This window comes from Tamandua tetradactyla, chromosome 17, assembly GCF_023851605.1.
Source record: "Tamandua tetradactyla isolate mTamTet1 chromosome 17, mTamTet1.pri, whole genome shotgun sequence".
NCBI lineage: Eukaryota > Metazoa > Chordata > Mammalia > Pilosa > Myrmecophagidae > Tamandua > Tamandua tetradactyla.
The window spans coordinates 781903-809658 of NC_135343.1; the positions used below are offsets into that span (position 1 = coordinate 781903).

At 39.1% G+C, this 27756-nt stretch overlaps 1 protein-coding gene across 10 annotated transcripts in view; it reads left to right on the plus strand.

The window, feature by feature from the left end:
• The window catches only part of ZC3H8 (zinc finger CCCH-type containing 8), a 60511-nt gene extending 50050 nt beyond the window's left edge, over positions 1-10461 (plus strand). For all 10 annotated transcript variants that reach the window (XM_077133707.1, XM_077133709.1, XM_077133710.1 and 7 more), the window contains one exon: positions 9282-10461. The gene's annotated coding sequence lies outside the window, so the exon portion shown is untranslated. The remainder of the gene's footprint in view (positions 1-9281) is intronic.
• Positions 10462-27756: the final 17295 nt, after the last annotated feature.

The window sequence follows — 27756 nt, forward strand, 5'->3', positions numbered from 1 at the left end:
AACAGCGTACACATGCACATCCTTACATGGGAAGATTTTCTGAATGATAAATTTCCTAGTATTAAGGCTATGGATTTTTCTTTATCAATCTGTGTTTCTTTCAGTTTATCTTTAAATTTCCTCCAGCCCAGAACTGGTTATGACATGATCACTGCACTCTTTATAGAGCCAGGGGCTCATGGAGTGATTTTAGCATTTGAAAAGGATAGGGCATGGGACGGTGATCATGAGCCACAGAATCACTGTCCGCCCATGTGACCCAGGGCTTCAGACTTCATGTCACTGGTTCAATACGTTTTCATAGAGCTGACAGGAACTTACGTGAGTAGCTAACAGACTAGATGTGAATTTCTGGTTTCATCAGCGCTCAGGAAAATTATACTAAATCAACTATTAAATGGTTAATCTGCCTTTTTCTTAAAATGAAACATGCTGTTTCTTTGGGATTTTGTTACATGGTTTTGCATGATTTACACAAGGGAACGGGTGAATGGGTTTCTATTTCCATGGTGTTAAAAATTAGTTTTGGAATATGAAGGAAATGGCAGAAACTACTTCTCTCCCAAGAGCAGTAAGTAACCAGGCAGAAACTGTTTAAATCTGTTGCTTTTGGGTTCTGGGGGACCAGGGATGTTTGGTACAACACCCAGGAGGTGTGGAATGGAGACTGAGAAATCATGATCAAAACCTCATTCAGTCCATGCCTCCTGGTGTCCATCCCCACCCTTGATGGAAGCCATGGCAGGCAGCCCAGTCCTTGTAGGGGGACACAGCCCAGTACTGAGCCAGATCTTAGCCAGTAAAGTTAGATTGCAGGATCCCTCCACTCCAACCCATCCTGCAGGTGCCACCAGATATCATTGTTTCGACTGTGTTGGAGGTGAACTACCAAAGGGCCCTAACAGCTGCTTCCTAGAGCTGAGGGAATAGGCAGCCCTATTCTGCTGGGCAGGCTGAAAAGTGCAGCCTGGGGACCGGGGACGTGGAAGGGAAAAAGGTCTTCCTGGAGTCTGTGCGGACTGTCTCCCAGGGCCCTCTGGATCTGGTCTATGCCCCCTGGATGGGTAGTTGGCTGTGTTTTGCCTGGGAAATACTGATGAGCCAATGCGTGTTTGTATTAAGCCAAGAACAGCCTTAATACAAAGTCCTAGGCAATAGGCAATAGAGAGAAGCTGACCTTCAGAATAAATCCATCAAGATAATCAGCTTCTCAGATTATCATCAAAAAATTCCAAAGCATACTAAAGTGTGTGGGAAGATTTCATCCAGTCAAGGCAATGAATTAAAAAGTCAGGAGGAGATACAGCATTTGGAACTAATCAAAGATTCAAACAGATCTCCTAAATAAATTCCAGGGGATGACTAAAGTGATAAAGGATATCAAGAAGATGCTTGGTGAACATAAAGAAGAATTTGAAAGTATATAAAGACAAATAACAGGAATCAAAGAAAAGACAAAATTAAAAATTCATTATGGTTACACAAAGCAGATTTGAAGAGGCAGAAGAAAAAAGGATCCGCTAGTTTAGAGACAAAGCATCCAAATTCAAATAGAAGAACAGATGGGGAAAAGAATGAAAAAATTTAGGAAGGCTCGGGGAAATGATTGGATCACGAACCTCACAAACATTCGCATCATGGGTATCCCAGAAGGAAAAGAGTAGGGAAAATGGCCAATAAGAATATTTGAGAAAATAATATACAAAAATTTCCCAACCCTTTTAAAACACATAAATATGCAAATCCAAGAAGCCCAACATACCTCAAACCATGTAAGTCCAAATAGACTCTCCAAGATGCATACTAATCAGACTTTCAAATGCCAAAGAAAAGGAGAAAATTCTGAAAGCAAGAAAAAAAAGCAATTCATTACATACAAGGGAAGCCAGGTGAGACTAAGTGCTGATTTCTCATCACACGCTATGGAGACAAGAAGGCAGTGGCACAATACATTTAAGATTCTGAAAGACAAAAATTACTGATAAGAACTTTTTCTGGAAAAGGTATCCTTCAGAAATGGAGAAGTGACTTCTAGAAGGATGGCAGAATAGGATAGGCTGAGCTCAACCCTGCTCCATGGAACAAGAGAAGTGACCAAAAAAACAATTGAGACAGCAGTTCCAGGGTGTGAGTGATCTGAGGGGGGTCTTCTGTACTCCATAGGGAGATCCTGGATGAAAAAGCTGAGGAATTGGGATGGAGAGCAGGGTGATTGGGCTCGGTCAGGACTCCACCAGTGAAAAGATGCTGCACCCAGGAAAGTGCCTGCTCCTGCAGCTAGCTTAGGATATTGGTCCCCTCAGCTCCACAGCCCAGAGCCCCCTTGAGGAACCTGGAAGCCAGTAAGCCTGTTTCCTTGGTTCACAGAGACCATCCAGCTGTGCACAGAGCCCTAGAGGGCATGAAAGGGGGGGTGGCAACAAGGAATTCGGCCATGCTGCACACAGCACCCCATGCCTCACCCCGCAGCATACCACACGTTACTGTTCCTCATGCTGTGCCACAACTAGCTGTTAGGCATTTCTAGATTGGCTATGGAAGGTACAGCTGAAAGTCCCATTTGCACACAAGCAGTATCTCCACTGAGGTGCACACTGCCCACCACCCGTCCCTGGGGTTGGCGGCTCTCAGCGTGCACTGGAACCAGTGGTCCTGGCTGGGACTGTACTGGGTCTCCATCCAGCTCACCCAGCAGCTGTACCCAGGGAGAGGCACACCTGTGGGGAAGACAAGGCCGAAGAGCGCCATCTGCTCGGAAGAAGTGGAAAATGCCATCTGGCAAACTGCCCACCTTCCTAGCCTCAAACAGATCCTCAAGCAGAGGACACAGAGACTTTGGAACATCTAACCAAAGGTGTTCATGCAGCTCTCCTGAATAATTTCAGTGGGGTGAGTGGGGTGGCTAACGACGTAAAAGATATCAAGAAGACATGAGAAGAACATAAAGAAGAATTTGAAAGAATAAGTAGAAAAATAGATGTCAAAAGATAAAAGATTCAATAGGTCAAGTTAGAAATATACTAGAAACACACAAGAGCAGATTTAAGAGGGAGGAGAAAGAAAAAGCAAACTAGAGGATAGGACAATTGAATTTGAATGCACAGAACAAATGGCAAAAAAAGAAAAATTTGAAATGGATGTCATGGAAATGATGGACAACACAGAGTACGCAAATATAAGGATCATTGGTGAACTGAAAGAAGAGTAAAGGGCTGGAAAGATCAGTTGAGGAGATTACAGGGGGAAACTTTGCAACCCCTATGAAAGACATACTATATGCAACTCAGAAAAGCCCAACGAACCCCTAAAATAAATCCAAATAGGCATACTCCAAGACACATACTAATCAGTCTGTCAAATGTGGAATAGAAGCAGGAGGTCCTGAAGGCAGCAAGAGAAAAGCGATTCACTACATACAAGGGAAACCACATAAGACAGACATTTGCACACTAATATTTGTAACAGCATTATTCACAGTTACCAAAAGATGGAGACAATCCAAGTGCCCATCAACAGACGAATGGATTAACAAAACTTTTATATGTATGATGGAATATTATGCAGCAATAAGACAAAATGAGGTCCTGGAGCACATGACAAGATGACTGAGCCTTGAGGACAATGCTGAGTGAAATAAGTCAGACACAAAAGGACAGATACCATTTCATGATTATGACCTCAGTAAAGGTAAACTCAGAGGCTTATAATATAGAGGATCTAGACATACATAGAAGGTAGAGATAGGTGAATGATTAGCTAATGAGGTTGAACTTAAATGTAAGGGAATGGATAGAAGTGAAGATAGTTCATTAGTGGGTATATAAGTAATGTTGTCATATTGAAGGTGAACATGATTGAAAGGGGTTGTATAGAGCCATGTATCCCACTGATTAACTACAAATATAAACAAGTTCTTGCATGAAATAATGTCAAAAGTATGAATCTTGTACAAAGAGTCAATAATAGATGGGTATGGGGGAAAACTGCTATTGCATGCTGTGGTCTCTATTTAACAGGAAGACAGTGGTACCACAGCAATACCAGGGTAAATAATGGGGGTCGGGGGGACGGATTTATTTTTTCCAAAACCAGAATTTTCTGTAGTATATAATCTAAGTTGACCTGGCTAGATAGCTCATTTAAACAATCCAAACACATGGAGCCCAGGATGACAATGAGGGCTTAAAATTCTGTATAGCTTAAGGTAATACCCAGATACATCCCAGGGTATGTTGGGTAGTTAATTAAAAAGTATTGGCAAATTCCCTTGAGGGATGGGAGGAGACTATGGAACTATTAAGCTTACCATTGGGGAAATTCCTGATATGTCTCAAAATATTAGGGACCCCCAAGTCAATAAGCAAAACCCTTGTTCTTGATGCTTGCTTTTGTGAAGTTTATTTCTGTAGCAGAGAACCTAAGCCTACCTGTAGTTATGCCTAAGAGTTAACTTCTAGAAAACCACTTTTGTTGCTCAGATGTGGCCTCTATCTGAGCTAACACTGCAAGTAAAATCATTACCCTCCCCCTATATGGGATATGACATCCAGAGGTGAAAGTCTCCCTGGCACCATGGGATCAACAACATCTTCCTGACCAAAAGGGGGTAAAGAAAGGTAACACAATAAAGTATCAGTGACTAAGAGAGTCCAGAGTTGAGAGGCTGTTATGGAGGCTACTATTATGCAAGCTTTAGCTAGATATTGCTAATTACCACAGTTTGCCAACCCCCAACCGAAACCATTCTTGTTAACCCTACAGAAAATGTAGGGCTCTATCTGCGGTTCTATAAAACTTTCACACCCTAAGATACTTTCCAGAAATCTACAACCTCCAGATGGTTCCTAGGCCAGATGAGTCCTGAAAAATTCCATCCCCCTATCCCATATTATCAACACCCCTCCCCAACATGAAAAGTTAGAAAGGGCACAGCCCAAATATCCCTAATGATTGGGATAAGGATTGGAGGAGGAGTTAAAACAGAGAAGAGAGGATTTAACAAATGAGTATAACTGCTGAATCATACTGATATTTCTTTTAGTCTCCAGTGTCTTTGAACAGCTAAAAGTAAGAATCTGAAATTGTGGGACAGTAACCCATACCAAACTCTGAAATCTACTCTGTGACTATTTGTTACAATATATTTTGAAATTCATTGCTTTTTAAATACATGCCATGTTTCATAATAAGATGTGTTTAAAATAAAAGGAATACTAAAGGAAGTTTTGCAGGTTGGAAAGATAAGATAGGAGAGAGATGTTTGGACAGTATAACATACATGCAAAGCAAAGAAATAAAAAAGCAATAGTTTTTAAAGCACTCTTCACCAAACCAGGACAGATCCCAGAGTTTATCATGGGCTACCATACGATCCTCCCATTATTTTTCCTTCGAGCAGAATACAGGAAGCTAGAGGGCTTAAGTATTCTTTTCATCATCACAAATAGACTTTTTCCTTCTTTATTTGTGAAAAATAACATATACAGAAAAGCTATAAATTTCAAAGCACAGCGCCACAGTTAGTTGTAGAATATATTTAAGAGTTCGACATGAGTTATAATTTCACAATTTTAGGTTTTTATTTCTAGCTGCTCTAACATACTAGAGACAAAAGATGTCAGTGTAATGATTCAGCATTCGTATTCATTTGTTAAATCCTATCTTCAATGTATAACTCTACCATCACCTTTTAAAAAAATTTTTATTAATAAAATCAATATACAATGCAAACATTCTTAACGTATGAGCATTCCATACTTGGTGTGCAATCAGTGGCTCACAATATCATCACAGAGTTGTATATTCATCACCATGATCATTTCTCAGAACATTTACATCACTCCAGAAAAAGAAAAAAAAGAAAACTCCATACCCCTTACCCCTCCCTCTCGTTGACCACTAGTATTTCCCTCTACCCAATTTAACATTTTAAAATTTATTTTTAATCAATATTTTTTACTCATCTGTCTATGCCATAGATAAAAGGAGCATCAGAACAAGGTTTTCACAATCACACAGTCACTTGTGAAAGCTTTATCATTATACCATAAACTTAAAGAAACATGGCTACTGAAACACAGCTCTACAGTTTCAGGCACTTCCCTCTAGCCTCTCTAATACACCTTAAACTATAAAGGGGATATCTATATAATGTGTAAGAATAATGCCCAGTAACCTCTTGACTCTATTTGAAACTCTCAGCCAACTGACACTTTATTTTGTCTCATCTCTCTCTTCCCCCTTCAGTAAATTACCCTTTTTAAAAACTGTTCTGTTTCTGGCATATTACATACCGGCAACTAGCAAACTAGAACAGGATGTAAAGGACTTGTACACAGAAAACTGCAAAACATTGCTAAAAGAAATCAAAGAAGACCTAAACAATTGAAGGACATTCTGTGTTCATGGACCAGAAGATGAAATATCATTAAGATGTGGATTCTACCCATATTGATTTACAACTTCCATGCATTCACAAACAAAATTCCAACAGTACTAGGCAAAAATGGAAAAGCCAATACTCACATTTATTTGGAAGGTTTTGGGCCCCAAAGAGCCAAAAGCATCTTGAAAAGGAAGAGAACAATGGAAGCCTCACACTTCCTGACTTCTAAGCATATTACAATGCTAAGGGATCAAAATGTCATGGTATTGGCAGAAGGATAGATACTATCCGATGGAATCAAATTGAGAGTTCAGAAGTCCTTATATCTAGGGTCAATTGATTTTTTGTTAAGGCTCCCATGTCCCCACAACTGGGAGTACAAGTGGGGTTGAGAGAACTGAAAATCAGAAGAGAGGGCCACACCATATACAAAAATTGACTCGAAGATCTAAATGTAAGAATTGAATTATAAAGCTTGTAGAAGAAAATACAGGGAAGCATTTTCAAGATTTTGTGTTAGGTTTAAGTATTTTTAGACTTTACTCCCAAAGTATAAGCATTGAAAGTAAAAAAAAAAAGGGGTCATCCTCAAAATTAAAAACTTAGGTACATCAAAAGACATTGCAACCTGTGGTATAGACATACAATGGAATATTACGCAGCTGTAAGACAGAATAAAGTCATGAAACCTGTGACAACATGGATGAGCCTTTAGACATTGTGCTCGGTGCTATTAGCCAGAAACAGAAGAACAGATGCTGTTTGGATGAATCGAGGGCATTAGGTTAAGTGAAATAAGCAGGCAAAAGGATAAATACTGTGTTGATGTCATTGCTAGTAAGTAGGCATAATAAGCAAACTCCAGTGGTTAGAATCTCGAGTAGAGGTTACCCGGAGATAGACTGGGCTTGAGAACGGGGAGTTGATGCTTAATTTGTAGGGAGTTTCTGTCGAGGTTGATGGCAGATGGGGAAATGAATGGTGGTGATGGTTGCACTTACTGAGTGTAATTAGCAGCTCTGAATAATAGAGGTGAATGTGGTTAAATGGGAAAACCTTAGGCCAATATATGTTAGTTGAATGAAAATTAAAAGATAAAACACTGGACTATAATACTGTGAATTGAGTTGTAGACCACAGGCTGTAATTTATAGTACAAGGTTAAGGATATTCTTTCATGAATTAAAACAAATATACGATGCTGATACAGGTATTAACAGTAGGATGGTATATGGGTAAAATGTACCTAATATAAATTATGGATGATGAAATAATGGTACAATTTTAATAATTTTTCATCAATTGTAACTACTGTTAAAAATTGGTACAATTTTTTTTTTAAGTTATCAGTTGTAAGAAATGTTCCTCACCAGTGCTAGGTGTTGGGAGGGGTATGTATGGAAATGCTAATTTTATTCATAAAATTAAAATTAAGACTTGTCATAAAAACAGCAAAGATAACATGTTTGAGCACACTACCTTAGGGGAGCCCAGAGGAGGCTGTAGGGGTGACAGTGAGCCACAGGAGTGCAGATAAACGGTGGAGTAAACTGTCACAAAACATGAGTGGGGAAACAGCGTTTCTAATTTAAATTACTCCAACACTTGTGTGGTTTTAAATAATGTATGTGAAAATAACTTGAAATATTATAAGTTGAAAAAGCTCCTACAAAGCTCAGAGTATGAAAACTTGGCAGCAGGTAGAGCAAAGATGTTCTTGTTTGACGCCTGGACACGGGTGTGAGCCCACCACTGGCCGCAGTCGGAGGGAAAGGTGTGCAGCGATGGCGTCCGGTCCACGGGCACCCCTCATTCTGGAGAGACTGCCCGACATGCAATTCAGTTGAAATCAAAATGAGCAAAAAAGTAGAACTTGAAAATCTTATTGATGGGAGAGTTTTCCTTAGATACAGAAGTAAATTTATAATAAATTCTGGTTTGGGTATAAATAAAATATTTAAACTTAATATTGTGAGGTTTTAAAATTTACTTTCACTCTTTTTCAACAACTTTAATATTCTGGACAAAAAATAATCTTAAATATATATGTATAAAAATATATACATATATATATATGTATAGAGGGTGGCCACGGTGGCTCAGTGGCAGAGTTCTCGCCTGCCATGCTGGAGACCCGGGTTCAATTCCTGGTGTCTGCCCATGTTAAAAAATATATATATATACATATATATATATAAATCTGTGTAAGAGGCATACACTTTTCCTCTCTGGCCTTGAATTCCAATTTGGCTCTGCACGAGGCAAATCTTAATTTAAAGTTTTGATATTTGGATCAAAATAGTTTTTTTATGCATTTTGGTTTTTAGATTGTTTGCATTAAAACGTTATTTCTCTTGGAAAATAAATTAGTTTCAGTAATTGGTTAGCATGATTGGCCCTCATGAGTGGGGCCCTTGCCAGTTAGTAGCACAGACACCACTTTTGAGTAGAATAGTTTAGGTTAAGTATTGGATAAATGCTAGGACCACATATGTGAAGTCCCTCCTAATCCCAATGACAGTTCTCATTGGGGGGCTCTGGTGGTAAATAACAGTTACAACTAGTTATTAATGAGGAAACCAAATCTACGAGACCTTTCCTGGCCTGGATCTCTAGCATATGTTCCTGGTTGTGTATAATTTCACACGTTTACCCATCTCGAGCACTTTCAGTTTTAAGTAGGTGTTCCTCACCCCTCCCTCCTCCATGCATCCTCTGCTTTGCAGGTGGTGGGCTCTGACCCCAACCCTGAAGGTTGGATGGGGTGGGAGGTAGGGGGGTAAACCGGTGCTTTCCAGGTAGCATATTGGAATCACCTAGTAGCTTTATTTAAAAATGCTGTTGCGTGGTCCCAACCCTGGAAATTCTGATTTTTCTTTTTCTTTTTTTTTTTTAGCCTGGCATATAGAGATGAGATTTTCAGCAGTTCCTAAAGTAATTCTAAAGCTCAGCCAATGTGGAAACCACTGGACCCACCGAACAGTGGAGGCACTGGAGGCACCATCCTTCTTGCCTGTAATTGGTTTAGGCTTGAAATATGAAGACTCATCCTCTGGGGGCAGTTCTGAGAAAATTACCATTTCTCTTAAGGCACCTGAAGAAGAGGTTGGATGTTGCTGTGTCTGAATATTGCATCTGGAAATGCTGCATCTCTTAGGACCTCAGGAGGAGCTGGCTGACCTGCTGAGGTAACATCGGGGAAGCCCTTTGGGAAGGATCAGATCCATAAACAACCGAGTCACAGCTCACCAGCCCTTGAGACGGGATGCTCAGACTTCACATTTCATGCCATGGGAAATACTGTTTGAAAACGTGACTGTTTAAGCTGTCTTGATTTGGGTTTTCTGTTATCTGCAGCCAAAGGTAAGCTAATAAATGGAGCCAGGGTTCGACCTACATTTTTCTCCAAAGTCCATGCTCCTGCAAAGCGTATACGTGGAGAAATCACATGAGGAAGGAGGGTAAGGAAAAACAGGGAGGGCTGCTGTCATAAGATGGGGCAGAAAACTGCACTCTAGGTACGTTTAGAAGGGAAGAGTGGGAGTGTACGTCTCAGGAAGAGAGATGCCCAGCACATCTGAAACTGAAGTGCTACTAATTTCTGTGAAATTGACAGTACCCACTCATTTAAAAAATGGGAAAAATGAGAATACTTTTTAAGTTACTGTATGTCATTCTAAAATACACATTTATTTTCACTTTTAACATCTGTGAAAGAAGTATTTTAAAATTGGTAGAATGTCACATTTTGTCCTTTTTTATTTTTATTTATTTTTTCATGGGCAGGCAGTGGGAATCGTAGCTGGGTCTCCAGCATGGCAGGCAAGAACTGCCACTGAGCCACCATGGCCTACCCTAGAATGTCACATTTTAATTGGCAGAGTTTTTGCTTGATGATGCTAAATGGTAGCTCTTACTTTCAATGGTGTCTATAAGTTTGATCAAAAATATTTTAACTGAAGTTATATACACATATATAGCAAAATTAAAGTTTACTGTGAAAAGAAATTTGTTGTGCAATTTATTACAGACTTATGGACTAGGAAGGCATAATAAAGGTGGTTTGCCTTTTTAAAGAGTGGTTCTCTGCCCTCCCTTGTGTGAGGTACAGTTCTAGGATGGCTCCTGGAATTCCCGTCCCCTGGTTCTCTCCATCTGAGCGTCGGTGTTCCTCTGCATGTGATAGCCTTCACTCCCAGGAGTATTTACATTATATGGTAAAGGTGAAGGATTTCACCTTTTCATGGAATTAAGTTCTCAGAGCAGTTGATTTTCAAAAGGGAGAAATGGGGACCTTCCTGAAGTCAAAGATTGAGGTACCACAGAGATTTTCCGGGTTATCTTGCCATGTTGTGAAAAAGCTGTGTGTCTAGGACTTGGGAGGGGCTGCCTCTAGGTGCTGAGAGCAGCTCCCAAATGAGAACCAGAAGATTGGGGAAGAAATGTGGATTTCGGTCTTGTAATCACAAGAAATTGAGTTTTCCCACAAGCTGAATGATTTCGGAAAGAAGGTTCCAGGGTCACTTTGTACATTGCCACCCCCATCCTGCACTCCCACTCTTCCAAGGAGCCCAGGTTCTCCTAACTAGGGATGATGGTCCTCAGGGCCAAGAACTAGGTACTAGGTGTGCCCACGGCTCTTGGGAGTCGCTCTCTGGGCCCTTTCAGAGTCAGAGCTGGGGAATGTGTGCATGCATGCACATTTATTTACAATTTCATCTTCTGAAAACATGCTTTCACACCAACATCTCTTAATTCTAGTAGTTTTCTACCTTCTCATATATAAGTCTCTTTTCAACAATGAGAATCCTCGTTCCCAGAGTTCTTAACATACTTACCTATTTGATCAACTCTCACCTCCATCATTTCCACAACCCCACCCCCACTTGCATGCCCTGTGCATGTTCAGACTGCCAGCAGATGTGGGGCTGCTTCTGTGCCTTCCTCTCCCTCCCACTGGCCTGCCAGGGGAAGTCCACACCTTGCCTAATTGGTAATTACTGTCCCATGTGCATTACTAATTTGAACTGCATCTTCGGTTGAATTATGTGCTCCATTTAGATGTGTTCCTAGCCCCTTCCCAGTGGGTGTGAACCCATCACAAACAGGACCTTTGAAGAGGCCTTCCTGTGCAGATGTCCTCTTCACCCTCCTCTGGTGCTGACATCCTGTGCGGGAGCACTCTTCTAAGCAGATGCCCTCCTCCCCTAAGTGGCTCCAACACTGCCAGGTGGCCATCCTGTGGGGCACCCTACTCACCCCCGGAGTTCCAGCACCCTAGCTCAGCCCGCCTCCTCCCGAACGTGAAGTTCATCTCTCTTGCTCTATTTTTTAGTTACCTGTATGTCATTAGTTCTAAAATACACTTTTATTTTCACATTCAACATCTGTGAAATTGGAATGTATTTTACAACTGATAGAGGATCACATTTTGCCTGGCTACCTCCTTATGCTGACACTGAGGTGGTTCCCCACCCTACCGTGGGCTGCTGTGTCTCTTTCCCTCCCCTGGTCTGAGGACGCCTTTTCCATTAACTTATTTCTTCTATAAATGCATGTTTTTTGCCTTATGTTTGTTATTTCTAATTGTAAGAAAAAATCTATAAGGTAGATGGTGCTATTGCCATTTTATATCAGAACAGTGAAATGATTAAGGAGCTTTCCTGAGGTAATTTCATCAAGTAACTGATAGAACAGGTTGAACCCCAGTCTGCCCAACTCAAGTTCCAGAGCATTCTCCATGCCACCGCACCTCCAGGAAAGTAGCTGGTGGTGTAGATAGAGGGAGAAAGGAAAGGAGTGTGATCCAGCAGAAAGAACAATGTTTCAGGTATTAAGACTGGGTTTGAATACTGTCACCGTCATATACAAGCTGTGTCATTTGACAGTTAACTTTCTTGAAATTTAGCTTCTTCATTACAAAAATGAAGATAGAAATATGTCATGTGTACATTACAGTTTTGATCTGAGATTCAAATGAGATAATCCATGTGAAAAAAATTTAAAGAGCTATATAAACATGATGTGTCAACTAGAAGAGTTTAAGGTAATCAAAAAGGAACTCAAGGGAGAAGATGGCGGCTTAGTAAGACGCGCGGGTCTTAGTTCCTCCTCCAGAAAAGCAACTAAAGAAACAGAAACAATACAAAACAGCTCCCGGAGTCACGACAGAGACCAAAAAAGACAGCGTACCCCATTCTGGAACGGCTGAATGGGTAGGGAGAATCCACTGCTGTGAGATACTGGAGGGGTGCACGTTTTCCCGGCTGGGGTGGCTGGCGTCTGGGGTCCCCTCCACGCACGTGGCTCCCCGGTCTGACTGGGAACATTGGATAGCGGGGCCCTCCTGTCACGCTTGGCGTCTCGGGCCAGCTGGGCAATTTGGACCGGCACTCCCCCAAGCCACGGCCAGCGACCCCCGCCTCCACGCGCGGTTTCCCGGGCCGACTGCCCTGCAGACAAACGAGCGCCACCTACTGGGCAGGAAAAGAAAAACAGAGCCCAGAGATTCCACAGAAAAACCTTTCAACCAGCTGGGTCCCACACCCAGGGAGATCTGATCAAATGCCCAGACACCAGCAGAAAATAATGGATGACGCTCGGAAAATTGAAGATATGGCCCAATCAAAGGAACAAACCAATAGTTCAAATGAGATACAGGAGCTGAGACAACTAATGCTGAATATACGAACAGAAATGGAAAAACTCTTCAAAAACCAAATCAATAAATTGAGGGAGGACATGAAGAAGATATGGGCTGAACAAAAAGAAGAAATAGAAAATCTGAAAAAACAAATCACAGAACTTGTGGGAGTGAAGGACAAAGAAGAAAAAATGGAAAAAACAATGGATACCTACAATGGTAGATCTAAAGAGACAGAAGCTACAATTAGTGAACTGGAGGATGGAACAACTGAATTCCAAAAAGAAACAGAAACTATAGGGAAAAGAATGGAAAAACTTGAACAGGGAATCAGGGAACTGAATGACAATATGAAGCGCACAAATATACGTGTTGTGGGTGTCCCAGAAGGAGAAGAGAAGGGAAAAGGAGGAGAAAAACTAATGGAAGAAATTATCACTGAAAATTTCCCAACTCTTATGAAAGACCTAAATATACAGATCCAAGAAGTGCAGCGCACCCCAAAGAGAATAGACCCAAATAGGCGTTCTCCAAGACATTTACTAGTTAGAATGTCAGAGGTCAAAGAGAAAGAGAGGATCTTGAAAGCAGCAAGAGAAAAACAATCTGTCACATACAAGGGAAACCCAATAAGACTATGTGTAGATTTCTCAGCAGAAACCATGGAAGCTAGAAGACAGTGGGATGATATATTTAAATCACTAAAAGAGAAAAACTGCCAACCAAGACTCCTATATCCAGCAAAATTGTCCTTCAAAAATGAAGGAGAAATTAAAACATTTATAGACAAAAAGTCACTGAGAGAATTTGTGACCAAGAGACCAGCTCTGCAAGAAATACTAAAGGGAGCACTAGAGTCAGATACGAAAAGACAGAAGAGAGAGGTATGGAGTAAAGTGTAGAAAGAAGGAAAATCAGATATGATATATATAATACAAAAGCCAAAATGGTAGAGGAAAATATTATCCAAACAGTAATAACACTAAAAGTTAATGGACTGAATTTCCCAATCAAAAGACATAGAATGGCAGAATGGATTACGACCCAGCAATACCACTGCTAGGTATCTACTCAAAGGACTTAAGGGCAAAGACACAGACGGACATTTGCACACCAGTGTTTATAGCAGCATTATCTACAACTTCAAAGAGATGGAAACAGCCAAAATGCCCATCAACAGACGAGTGGCTAAACAAACTGTGGCATATACCTACGATGGAATATTATGCAGCTTTAAGACAGACTAAACTTATGAAGCATGTAATAACATAGATGGACCTAGAGAACATTATGCTGAGTGAGTCTAGCCAAAAACTAAAGGACAAATACTGTATGGTCCCACTGATGTGAACCGACATTCGAGAATCAGCTTGGACTATATCATTGGTAACAGAGACCAGCAGGAGTTAGAAACAGGGTAAGATAATGGGTAATTGGAGCTGAAGGGATACAGACTGTGCAACAGGACTAGATACAAAAACTCAAAAATGGACAGCACAATAATACCTAAGTGTAATGTAACTAGGTTGGAACACTGAATGAAGCTGCACCTGAAATATGGTTTTTTGTTTGTTTGTGTGTTTGTATCTTTTGTTTTTGTTTTTTTCTTTTTCCTTTTTATATATATATATATTATTAGTATTATTATTTTAATTCTCTTCTCTATATTAACATTCTACATCTTTTTCTGCTGTTTTGCTAGTTCTTTTCCTAAATCGATGCAAATGTACTAAGAAATGATGATCATACATCTATGTGATGATACTAAGAATTACTGAGTGCATGTGTAGAATGGAATGATTTCTAAATGTTGTGTTAATTTCTTTTCTTTTTTTTGATTAATAAAAAAATTTAAAAAAAAAAAAAAAAAAAGAACTCAAGGTAAGGGGTGGTGTCTTAATCAAATGCTGCATATTCTATGAACAACCACGCACATAAATTGAGACCATAGAGGTAATAGACCAATTCCTCTAAAACCACAGATGACCCACACCCATGCAAGATGAAATAGCCTAAGTAATTCTGTAGCTACTGAAGGACACCAAATTCATAGTTTAAAAGTCTCCACAAAATACATCCCCAGGCTTCTCTCCCTCCCTCCCTCCCTCCCTTATAAAGACTCCATGCACTGTGATTACTCCCCAGAAGCTTACAACCCCCACTTGGGTTCCTAGGCCACATAAATCCTGAAACCCAGAGAGGCCAGCCTGTCCAGAACATAAACTAGTTCCATCCCCCTACCCATGTTATCAGCAGCCCTTTTCAGTGTGAAAAAATTAGAACGGGCATAGCCCAGTACCTCTAAAGAGTGGGAGAAAGATCATAGGTGAAGGTAGAGTTATAACAGAAGACAGGATTTAACGAATGAGTATGACTGCTGAATCACTGTTTTACTCCAGTGTCTTGGAGCAGCTAAAAGTAAAAACCTAAAATTGTGGAAATGTAACACATACCAAACTCTGAAATCTGTTCTACAACTAATTGTTGCAGTGTGCTTTGAAATTTTCTTTTTTCTTTTGTTTGTGCTATTTTTCACACAAAAAAAATACAGTGTCAAAAAAAGCAGGTATTCTATTGCAAACTATGGACTATAATTAACAGTAATATGTACCACACCATACAAAAGGTCAATAATAGGGAGGTATTAGGAGTATGGAAGGATTTGAGTTTTCTTTTTTCTTTTAATTTCTCCTCTAGAACAATGAAAATGTTCTAAAGTTCATCATGGGCTTGTATGCATAAGTATGTGATGAAACTGTTGGCCAGTGATTGTGTACTTCAGATAGTTTGTATGGTCTGTGTGAATATATCTCAATAAAATGGCATTTTAACTAATGAGGTTTCTGTCCTACTGAGCTGTTCCTTTTGCAGTTCTTTAGATAGACAGGCATGCTTTCTTAGGTCTTTGCTCTTCTGTGCCCACTGGTGTTTCTGGGTTGCAGGCTTCTCCAGCACCCTATCAGGGATATATAGGAGGCAAAAAGAAAACCCAGGGAACTCACAGCTGTGTATTTCTTTGAGTCCTGAAGTCTCTAGCCTGTTTTGCTACATACCTCACCTTCTACAGTAATTAACCTAGATCGAAATATAAAAAAAAATAAAACTATAAAACTTTTAGAAGAAAACCTAGGAGAAAATCCTTACGACCTAGGATTAGACAGAGTTCTTAGATATGTCACCAAAAGTACATTCCACATAAGAAAACTTTGTTATATTGGACTTTATCAAAATCAAAAACTTTTGCTCTTGTATGTTCACTGTTAAGAAAATGAAAAGACAAAATACAGACCAGAAGAAAATATTTGAAGATCACATATTTGACACAGGACTTATATCTAGAAATATAATGGTTTCTCAAAACTCAACTGTGAGAAAATAAACAGCCTAACAAAAAGCAAAAGACTTGAATGGACACTTCACTAAGGAGATATACAGATAACAAGTAAACACATGAAAAGATGCTCAAACTCATTAGCCATTAAGGAAATTCAAACCATTATGAGAGGAGAGATTGACTTCTAGTATGACAGCGAGGAGTTCACTGAACCACTTTCCAGTGAAAATAATTAAAACAACCAAAACCAGCACAACCATTTAAACTCTGAATATATCCGTAAGGCCAAGCAGCTAATAGAGAAGCATCTATTCAAGAAAATTTATGAAGATTCTGTCAGGCAGGTGAGAGTCTGTATTAGAACAAAGACCTCTCCTTTCCTCTCCTCGTAGCTCAACGAAACAGAGACTGCTTCAGATGGCTGCAGCCAAGAACACAGGATTCTCTTTTCTTCCAGCTCTCAGTCATGGGGCTTTATTCCCAGGAGGAGCTTAACTTCAGCATTTCTCACTGAGGCTACCTCCCAACCAAATGCAGTTGAAAGGCGGAGACTCCCTTTCACCCAGCCTCTACTCATGGAGGCACAAACTGGGAGGGTGTGCATTGCGGATACTGAGAGTCTGATCGCTTTGGCCCCAGCTCATGAAGTGGTGGTTGCATGCCAGGAGAGGTAAGCTAAGAGGACCTCAGGCCATCGCCGTTCCCCTCCACTGAGTGTTCACTTCTAGAAGCTTGCCAATGACATTACTCCAAGCTCCAGAGCCCTGGCTTAGAGATTTTGCCTGGGAGAAAAGAAAGCCGTAAAATAATTTCTAATTTCTCCCCAAAGAAAGCATTTTCAGTTGCAGCAGACCTTGCAGAATTTCAAGCCTAAGGCACTCAAAAACCACTGTGGTGAAAGGCAATTAAAAGACTCAAGAATTTAATAAAAAACAACATGGACTGGAGGCCTGCTTGTTTTCAGAAGAAAACGAAGTCATAAGGTAGCTAGGAGGAGCCTTCTTTTAGGTCAGGAGAATTTTTTTTTTTTAATTATAGGAAAGAAACACAAACATTCTTAATACGTGATTATTCCATTCTACATATATAAGCAGTAATTCACAATATCATCACATAGTTGCATATTCATCATCATGATCACTTCTTAGAACATTTGCATCAGTTCAGAAAAAGAAAGAAAAAGACAACAGAAAAATAAAATGAAAACAAAAAAAAAAATTATACATACCATATCCCTTACCCCTCGCTTTCATTCATCAGTAGTATTTCAAACTAAATTTATTTTAACATTTGTTCCCCCTATTATTTATTTTTATTCCATATGTTCTACTCATCTGTTGACAAGGTAGATAAAAGGAGCATCAGACACAAGGTTTTCACAATCACACACACTATGAAAGCTATATCATTATACAATCATCATCAAGAAACATGGCTACTGGAACACAGCTCTACATTTTCAGGAAGTTCCTTCCAGCCTCTCCATTACATCTTGGATAACAAGGTGATATCTACTTAATGCATAAGAATAACCTCCAGGAAAATCTGTCGACTCTGTTTGGAATCTCTCAGCCATTGATACTTGGTCTCATTTCACTCTTCCCCCTTTTGGTTGAGAAGGTTTTCTCAATCCCATGATACTGGGTCTCAGCTCATTCTCGGGTTTTTCTCAATCCCTTGATGTTCATCCCAGCTCATTCTAGGATTTCTGTTGCACGTTGCCAGGAAGGTCCACACCCCTGGGAGTCATGTCCCATGTGGACGGGGGGGGGGGGGGAGGGTGATGAGTTTGCTTGTTGAGAGAGGACACATCTGAGCTACAAAAGAGGTTCTCTTGGGGGTGACTCTTAGGACTAATTTTAAGAAGGCTTGACCTGTCCTTTGTGAGGTTAAGTTTCATATGAACAACCCCCAAGACTGTGAGCTTAGCCTATAGCTTTGGTTGTTCACACTGCTTGTGAGAATATCAAGGATTCAACTTGGGGAGGTTGAATTTTCCCCCGTTCTCACCATTCCCCAAAGGGGACTTTGCAAATACTTTTCCAGTCACTGATCAAATCACTCTGGGATTCATTGGGGCATCACTCTGGACAAACCAACAAAATCTCATGTCCTACCCAAGGTTCCATGTACTTATGTTGTTCAACCAAGCTATCTACATAAGTTATATTAGGAAATGCTCTAGTCAAAATATAAATTTTGTACCAAATAAACATTTTTTGCTTTAGTCTCACACATAAGTCGAACTTTTAAAATATTAATTACCATCTATTTTCAGCACCCTGCAGTAATGACATTCCTCTGTTCTTCTTCATGCAAAAACATTTTTAAAATTTGTACATTGTCCATTTCGCTATTATTGTACACTCTAGGCATTCCTAGATTATACCATCTCAGTCTTTAACATCTTTCTTTCTGATTTATGTCCCCAGCCCTCCTCCCTCTATAATTCTCACATGCAGCTTCATTCAGTGTTTTAACATAATTATATTACAATTAGGTATTATTGTGCTGTCCATTTCTGAGTTTTTGTATCCAGTCCTGTTGCACAGTCTGTATCCCTTCAGCTCCAATTACCCATTATCTTACCCTATTTCTATCTCCTGATGGTCTCTGTTATAAATGAAATATTCCAAGTTTATTCACTAATGTCATTTCATATCAGTGAGACCATACAGTATTTGTCCTTTAGTTTTTGGCTAGTCTCTCTCAGCATAATGTTCTCAAGGTCCATCCATGTTGTTACATACTTCATAAGTTTATTCTGTCTTAAAGCTGCATAATATTCCATTGTATGTATATACCACAGTTTGTTTAGCCACTCGTCTGTTGATGGACATTTTGGCTGTTTCCATCTCCTTGGAATTGTAAATTGTAAATAATGCTGCTATATACACTGGTGTGCAAATGTCCATTAGTGTCTTTGCCCTTATGTCCTCCTTATGGTATTGCTGGGTCATATGGCAATTCTATATTCAGCTTTTTGAGGAACTGTCAAACTGCCTTCCACAGTGGTTGCACCATTTGACATTCCCACCAACAGTGAATAAGTGTGCCTCTTTCTCCACATCCTCTCCAGCACTTGTCATTTTCTGTTTTGTTGATAATGGCCATTATGGTGGGTGTGAGATGATATCTCATTGTGGTTTTGATTTGCATTTCTCTGATGACCAGGGACGTTGAGCAGCTCTTCATGTGCCTTTTGGCCATTTGTATTTCCTCTTCTGAGAAGTGTCTGTTCAAGTCTTTTTCCATTTTTTAATTGGATTGGCTGTCTTTTTGTTGTTGAGTTGAACAATCTCTTTATAAATTCTGGATACTAGACCTTTATCTGATGTGACATTTCCAAATATTGTCTCCCATTGTGTAGGCTGTCTTTCTACTTTCTTGATGAAGTCCTTTGATGCACAAAAGTGTTTAATTTTGAGGAGTTCCCATTTCTTTCTTTCTTTCTTCAGTGCTCTTGCTTTAGGTTTAAAGTCTATAAAACCACCTCCAATTATAAGATTTATAAGATATTTCCCTACATTTTCCTCTGTTTTATGGTCTTAGACCTGATGTTTAGATCTTTGATCCATTTTGAGTTAACTTTTGTATAGGGTGTGAGATAGGGTCCTCTTTCATTCTTTTGCATACAGATATCCAGTTCTCTAGGCACCATTTATTGAAGAGACTGTTCTGTCCCAGGTGAGTTGGCTTGACTGCCTTATCAAAGATCAAATGTCCATAGATGAGAGGGTCTATATCTGAACACTCTATTCGATTCCATTGGTCAATATATCTATCTTTATGCCAGTACCATGCTGTTTTGACCACTGTGGCTTCATAATATGCCTTAAAGTCAGGCAGCGTGAGACCTCCAGTTTTGCTTTTTTTTCCTCAAGATATTTTTAGCAATTTGGGGCACCCTGCCCTTCCAGATAAATTTGCTTATTGGTTTTTCTATTTCTGAAAAGTAAGTTGTTGGGATTTTGATTGGCATTGCATTAAATCTGTAAATCAATTTAGGTGGAATTGACATCTTAACTATATTTAGTCTTCCAATCCATGAACATGGTATGCCCTTCCATCTATTTAGGTCTTCTGTGATTTCTTTTAATAGTTTCTTGTAGTTTTCTTTGTATAGGTCTTTTGTCTCTTTAGTTAAATTTATTCCTAAGTATTTTATTCTTTTAGTTGCAATTGTAAATGGAATTCGTTTCTTGATTTCCCCCTAAGATTGTTCATTACTAGTGTATAGAAACACTACAGATGTTTGAAAGTTGATCTTGTACCCTGCCACTTTGCTGTACTCGTTTGTTAGCTGTAGTAGTTTTGCTGTGGATTTTTCAGGGTTTTTGACATATAGTATCATATCATCTGCAAACAGTGAGAGTTTTACTTCTTCCTTTCCAATTTTGATGCCTTGTATTTCTTTTTCTTGTCTAATTGCTCTGGCTAGAACTTCCAACACAATCTTGAATAACAGCGGTGATAGTGGACATCCTTGTCTTGTTTCTGATCTTAGGGGGAAAGTTTCAGTTTTTCCCCATTGAGGATGATATTAGCTGTGGGTTTTTCATATATTCCCTTTATCATGTTAAGGAAGTTCCCTTATATTCCTATCCTTTGAAGTGTTTTCAACAGGAAAGGATGTTGAATTTTGTCAGATGCCTTCTCTGCATCAATTGAGATGATCACGTGATTTTTCTGCTTTGATTTGTTGATAGGGTGTATTACATTAATTGATTTTCTTATGTTGAACCATCCTTGCATACCTGGGATGAATCCTACTTGGTCATGATGTATAATTCTTTTAATGTGTTGCTGGATTCAATTTGCTAGAATTTTGTTGAGGATTTTTGCATCTATATTCATTAGAGAGATTGGTCTGTAGTTTTCTTTTTTTGTCATATCTTTGCCTGGTTTTGGTATGAGGGTGATGTTGGCTTCATAGAATGAATTAGGTAGCTTTCCCTCCACTTCGATTTTTTTGAAGAGTTTCGGCAGGATTGGTACTAATTCTTTCTGGAATGTTTGGTAGAATTCATATGTGAAGCTGTCTGGTCCTAGACTTTTCTTTTTGGGGAGCTTTTTAATGATTGATTCAATTTCTTTACTTGTGATTGGTTTGTTGAGGTCATCTATTTCTTCTTGAGTCAAAGTTGGTTGTTTGTGCCTTTCTAGGAAGTTGTCCATTTCATCTACATTGTTGTATTTATTAGTATAAAGTTGTTCATAGTATCCTGTTATTACCTCCTTTATTTCTTTGGGGTCAGTGGTTATGTCTCCTCTTCCATTTCTGATCTTATTTATTTGCACCCTCTCTCTTCTTCTTTTTGTCAATCTTGCTAAGGGCTCATCAATCTTATTGATTTTCTCATAGAACCAACTTCCGGTTTTATTGATTTTCTCAATTGTTTTCATGTTCTCAGTTTCATTTATTTCTGCTCTAATCTTTGTTATTTCTTTCCTTTTGCTTGCTTTGGGGTTAGTTTGCTGTTTTTTCTCCAGTTCTTCCAAGTGGACAGTTAATTCCTATATTTTTGCCCTTTCTTCTTTTTTGATATAGGCATTTAGGACCATAAATTTCCCTCTTAGCACTGCCTTTGCTGCATCCCATAAGTTTTGATATGTTGTGTTTTCATTTTCATTCGCCTCAAGATATTTACTGATTTCTCTTGTAATTTCTTCCTTGACCCACTGGTTGTTTAAGAGTGTGTTGTTGAGCCTCCACATATTTGTGAATTTTCTGGCACCCTGCCTATTATTGATTTCCAACTTCATTCCTTTATGATCTGAGAAAGTGTTTTGTATGATTTCAATCTTTTTAAATTTGTTGAGACTTTGCTTTGTGACCCAGCATATGATCTATCTTTGAGAATTATCCATGAGCACTTGAGAAAAAGGTGTATCCTGCTGCTGTGGGGTATAATGTCCTATAAATGTCTGTTAAGTCTAGCTCATTTATTGTAATATTCAAATTCTCTGTTTCTTTATTGATCCTCTGTCTAGATGTTCTATCCGTTGATGAGAGTGGGGAATTTAATTCTCCAACTATTATGGTAGATGTGTCTATTTCCCTTTTCAGTATTTGCCTCATGTATTTTGGGGCATTCTGGTTCAGTGCATAAATATTTATGATTGTTATGTCTTTATGTTGAATTGTTCCTTTTATTAGTATATAGTGTCCTTTGTCTCTTTTAACTGTTTTACATTTGAAGTCTAATTTGTTGGATATTAGTATAGCTACTCCTGCTCTTTTCTGGTTATTATTTGCATGAAATATCTTTTCCCAACCTTTCACTTTCAACCTATGTTTATCTTTGGGTCTAAGATGTGTTTCCTGTAGACAGCATATAGAAGGATCCTGTTTTTTAATCCATTCTGCCAGTCTATGTCTTTTGATTGGGGAGTTCAATCCATTAAGTTTAGTGTTATTACTGTTTGGGTAGTACTTTCCTCTACCATTTTGCTTTTTGTATTTTATATGTCATATCTAATTTTCCTTCTTTCTACACTCTTCTCCACACCTCTCTCTTCTGTCTTTTTGTATCTGTCTCTAGTGCTCCCTTTAGTATTTCTTGCAGAGCTGGTCTTTTGGTCACAAATTCTCTCAGTGATTTTTTGTTCTAAAAATGTTTTAATTTCTCCCTCATTTTTGAAGGACAATTTTGCTGGGTATAGAATTCTTGGTTTTCTCTTTTAGTAATTTAAATATATTATCCCAATGTCTTCTCGCCTCCATGGTTTCTGCTGAGAAATCTACACATAGTCTTATTGGGTTTCCCTTTTATGTGATGGATTGCTTTTCTCTTGCTGTTTTCAAGATTCTCTCTTTCTCTTTGACCTCTGGCCTCAAGACACTAGTAAGTGTCTTGGAGAACGTCTATTTGGATCTATTCTCTTTGGGGTATGCTGCAGTTCTTGGATCTGTAATTTTAGGTCTTTCATAAGAGTTGGGAAATTTTCAGTGATAATACCTTCCATTAGTTTTTCTCCTCCTTTTCCCTTCTCTTCTCCTTCTGGGACACCCACAACATGTATATTGGTGTGCTTCATATTATCATTCAATTCCCTGAGTCTCTGCTCATATTTTTCCATTTTTTCCCCTATAGTTTCTGTCTCTTATCGGATTTCAGATGTTCCTTCCTCCAGTTCACTAATCCTAACCTCTGTCTCTTGAAATCTACCATTGTAGGTTTCCATTGTTTTTTCATCTCTTCTACTGTACCTTTCATTCCCATAAGTTCTGTGATTTGTTTTTTCAGACTTTCCATTTCTTCTTTTTGTTCATTCCTTGCCTTCTTCATATATCCCTCAGTTCACTGATTTGGTTTTTGATGAGGTTTTCCATGTCTGTTCGTATATTCTGAATTAATTATTTCAGCTCCTGTATCTCATTTGAATGGTTGGTTTGTTCCTTTGACTGGGCCATATCTTCGATTTTCCTGGTGTGATTTGTTATTTTTTTTCTGGCATCTAGACATTTAATTACTTTTTTCTGGAGATTGCTTTCACTTCTCTTACCTAGGGTTTTCTTGCTAGATGAGTTTGTTGTCTATCTGTTCTTTGACCTTTAGTTCAGCTTTTCTGGACCTCTTAGCTTAGGTTTTGTTTAATAGAGGATACTTTTTCAATTCTTTTTTTCTTGTTTCTTGCCCTGTTTGTATGGTGCCTTTTCCCTCCCCACCCTTAGGAGGGTCTACTTAGGTATTATAGACTCCAGCCAGGTTTTCCTGGACTAAACTGGCCTCCTATCAGGGAGAAGGATTTACCTGCGACATTTTTCCCTGAGGGTGAGACCCAGCAGGTTAAAAGACTTTCTTGTGAAGTCTCTGGGCTCTGTTTTTCTTATCCTGCCCAGTATGTGGCATGTCTGCCTGCGGGTCGCACCAGCAAAAAATGTTGTGGCTCCTTTAACTTTGGCAGACTCTTCCTTCCGGGGGCATAGTGGAGACAGAGGAGAGGTTGTAGGCTGGTTTTAATGGTTTCAAATTGCCAAGCCCTGGTGTCTGAATTCCTTGAGAGAGGGATTCCACCTGAGTTGGGCTTCACCCCTCCCCTGGGGAAGGCACAGGCGGGAGACAGCCTTGAAAGCAGCCCATTTCTGCCTATGCCTGGGGCAGTTGCAGCCCGAGAATTCCCGCCGCTGAATACAGAGGCAGCCAAGTCTCCGTAGAAACACAGCTACTAAAACCTCCGTTTCCTCCCCTTTCCTCTTTTTCAGTGAGCCCAATGAGCGACCTCTACCTTGACCAGGTTTAGAGTCTCTTTCCCTTCCCTCTGGGAAGCCACCTGTGGGGAAGGGGTGCTGGGCACCAGCCGCCGCAGCTTGGGGAACTCACTGTTCTGGGGAGGCTCTCAGCCAGTCCAGCTGGTCCAGACTGGGGTACGCTGTGTGTCTGATCACTGACGTGGCCCCAGGAGCTGTTCTATACTGTGTCTGGTTATTTAGTAGCTGTTCCGGAGGACGAACTAAAGCACGCACATTGCTAAGTCGCTATCTTAGCCCGGAAGTCCCAGGTCAGAGGAAGTTTTAACCACGGACTTAAGAAACTAATCCTTCAATGGAGCCCCAATTTCCTTGGATTAGTTAATAGAACAGTTTATGCCCCAGGACACTGTTGAAAATACCACATTCAGCCAGAAATCCATGGAGTTTAACTGCTGGGTGTGTGCCAGAAAAAAACAACCCTACCACTGTCTTCCCAAGGCATCTGAGCGTACCCTAAGCTTTATATCCCTGAGGGGCAACATCAGACACTTAACCTTGTACTGGGGGGATGGGGGTGGGTTGGGGACAAGACTAACATAATCCAGCCAGTCAATAATTATTATTTTTTATTGATGCCCCAGAGGAGGATGACCGTGATTTGCTGCAACATATTACCTAAAACTTCTAGTTTCCCACAAAAGATTAGAAGGCATGAAAAGAAATGAGAATATGACCCATTCACGGGGAAAAAAGCAGGCAACGAAGCGTCTGTGAGAATGACCATAAATTGGATTTAACAGAAAAGGACTCCAAAGTAGCCATTATAAATATGTTCACAGAATTAAAGGAAAGCATGATTAAAGGAGTAAAGCCATGACCATGATCCATGAAAAAGAGGATGTCAATAAAGAAATGGAAATTCTGGAGTTGAAAGGTACAGTAATTGAAATAAAAGTAACTGGAGGGGCTTAACAGTAGATTTGAACTGACAGAAGAAATAGTTGACTTGGAAAGAGAATGATGGGGACTATGCAAGCCAAAGGACAGAGAGATAAAAGAATGAACAGAAATGAGCAGAGCCTTACAGAAGTGGAATACCATTAAGCACACCAATATATGCATAACAGGAGTGTCAGAGGACAGGAGAAAGATAAAGGAACAGGAATAAAAATTGAAGATACAATGGCTGAAAAGCCCCAAATTGTTGTAAGACAATAACCAATTCATCCAGAAAGCTTAATAAATTCTAAGAGTTCCACAGGCATCATGTAAAAGTGTTGAAAGGCATAGAAAAGGAGGAAATCTTGAAAGCAGCTAATTACTTTCAAGGGAGCCCATTAAAATTGACAGCTAACTTCTAAGGAGAAACAACGGTATCCAGAAGGCAGTGGGATAACATATTTGAAAGGTTCAAAGGACAAATAATTTCCACTAAGAATCCTATATCCAACAAAGTTACCTTTTAAAAATGAGGGTGAGATAAAGACTTTCCCAGACAAACAGAAATGGAGAGAATTTGTTGCCAGCAGACCAGCCTTACAAGGAATACTAAAGGAATTTCTTTAGGCTGAAACCAAATGAACCCTGACAGTAATTTGAATTCACATGGAAAAACAAAGCACCAGAAAAGGCAATTATGTAATGATAAAGGGAACTATGTAATAATAAAAAACAGTATAAGTGTATATTTTTCTTAATTCTTCTCAACTAATTTTTCAAAAATTATATATAATAATATGCATATAAACTATTGTGGAGCCTATAATCTAGAAATGTAATGTATATGTAATATGTTTGCCAGTAACAGCACAAAGGACTGGTTGGGAGTAAACCTGTATTGCAATGATGACATGACTACAGATGATAAAGTAATAATTATGACAATGTATTTTTGGGTTTCTAACATTAATATATTTAATATGTATAATAATAATAAAGCCAAAAGAGGAAAGGAAATAAAGCTATATAGGAATAATGTTTCTATATTATCACTGAAGTTAAGCAAGTATGAAGCTGATTCTCATAAGTAAAGATGTGTTTGGTAAACCCTAGAATACCCACTATAGAAAAAAACTCAAAAAAGTTTAGGAAAATGGCTAAGAAAATATTCACTTAAGCAAAAGAAAGCAGTAATGGAGTGAGAGGAACAAAAAGACAGGCAAATAGAAAAAAGTAAAGTGATGTAAACCCAACTGTATCAATAATAATATTAAATGTGAATGGAATGAACAATTCAAACCAAGGGCAGAGATTATCAATTAGATTAAAAAAAGATACAATTTTATACTGCCTATAGGAGACAAACTTTAGATTCAAAGATACAAATATATTGAAAGTAAAAGGATAGAAAAAGACATGCAACAGGAAACTATAAGAAGCATAAATGTATATGCATCTAATAAAGACCACCAAGATAAATGAAGTAAAAACAGATAGAAATGAAGCAGGTAAAAGAATTAAGCAAAACAGTTGGAGATTTTAATACTACACTTTCAAAAAAGGATAGAACTGGACAGATGGTCAATATGGAGGCAGGAGAATTGAATAACACTAGAAAACATAGACCTAACAGACATACAGAGCATTTTGTCCAGTGACAGCAAAATAATCTTCTTCCCAAGCACATAGGGAACACTGTCTAGGATAGCCCATGTACTAGGCCATAAAACAAGCTTAATAAATTTGAATGGATTGAGATCACACTAAGAATATTCTCCGACCACAATAAAAATTAGCAATTAATAACAGGAAAATTTGAGAAATTCATAGACATCTGGAAATCAAGCAGCACAATCATAAATAACCAATGGGTCAAAGAAGAAATCAAAAGGGGAAATCAGAATTTACTTTGAGATGAATGAACATGATGGCACAATATACCAGATGCAGTGGAATCAATCAGTAATCAGAGGGATATTTATAGCTCTGAGCCTATATAAAGAAGAAACAACTCAAATCAATAATCTAATCTTCTACCTTAAGACAGTCAAAAAAGAGGAGCAAACTAAACTAAGCTAACAGAGGAAGGAAATAATACAGATTAGAGTGGAAACTATAAAATAGAGAATAGAAAAGCAAGAGAAAAAAAATCAATGAAATAAAAAAACTAGGTCTCTAAATCCAGACCTGGCATTGTGGGATCAACAATTCCATCCTGACCAAATGGGGGGAAACAAGTGTAATTAGTAAAGTATCAG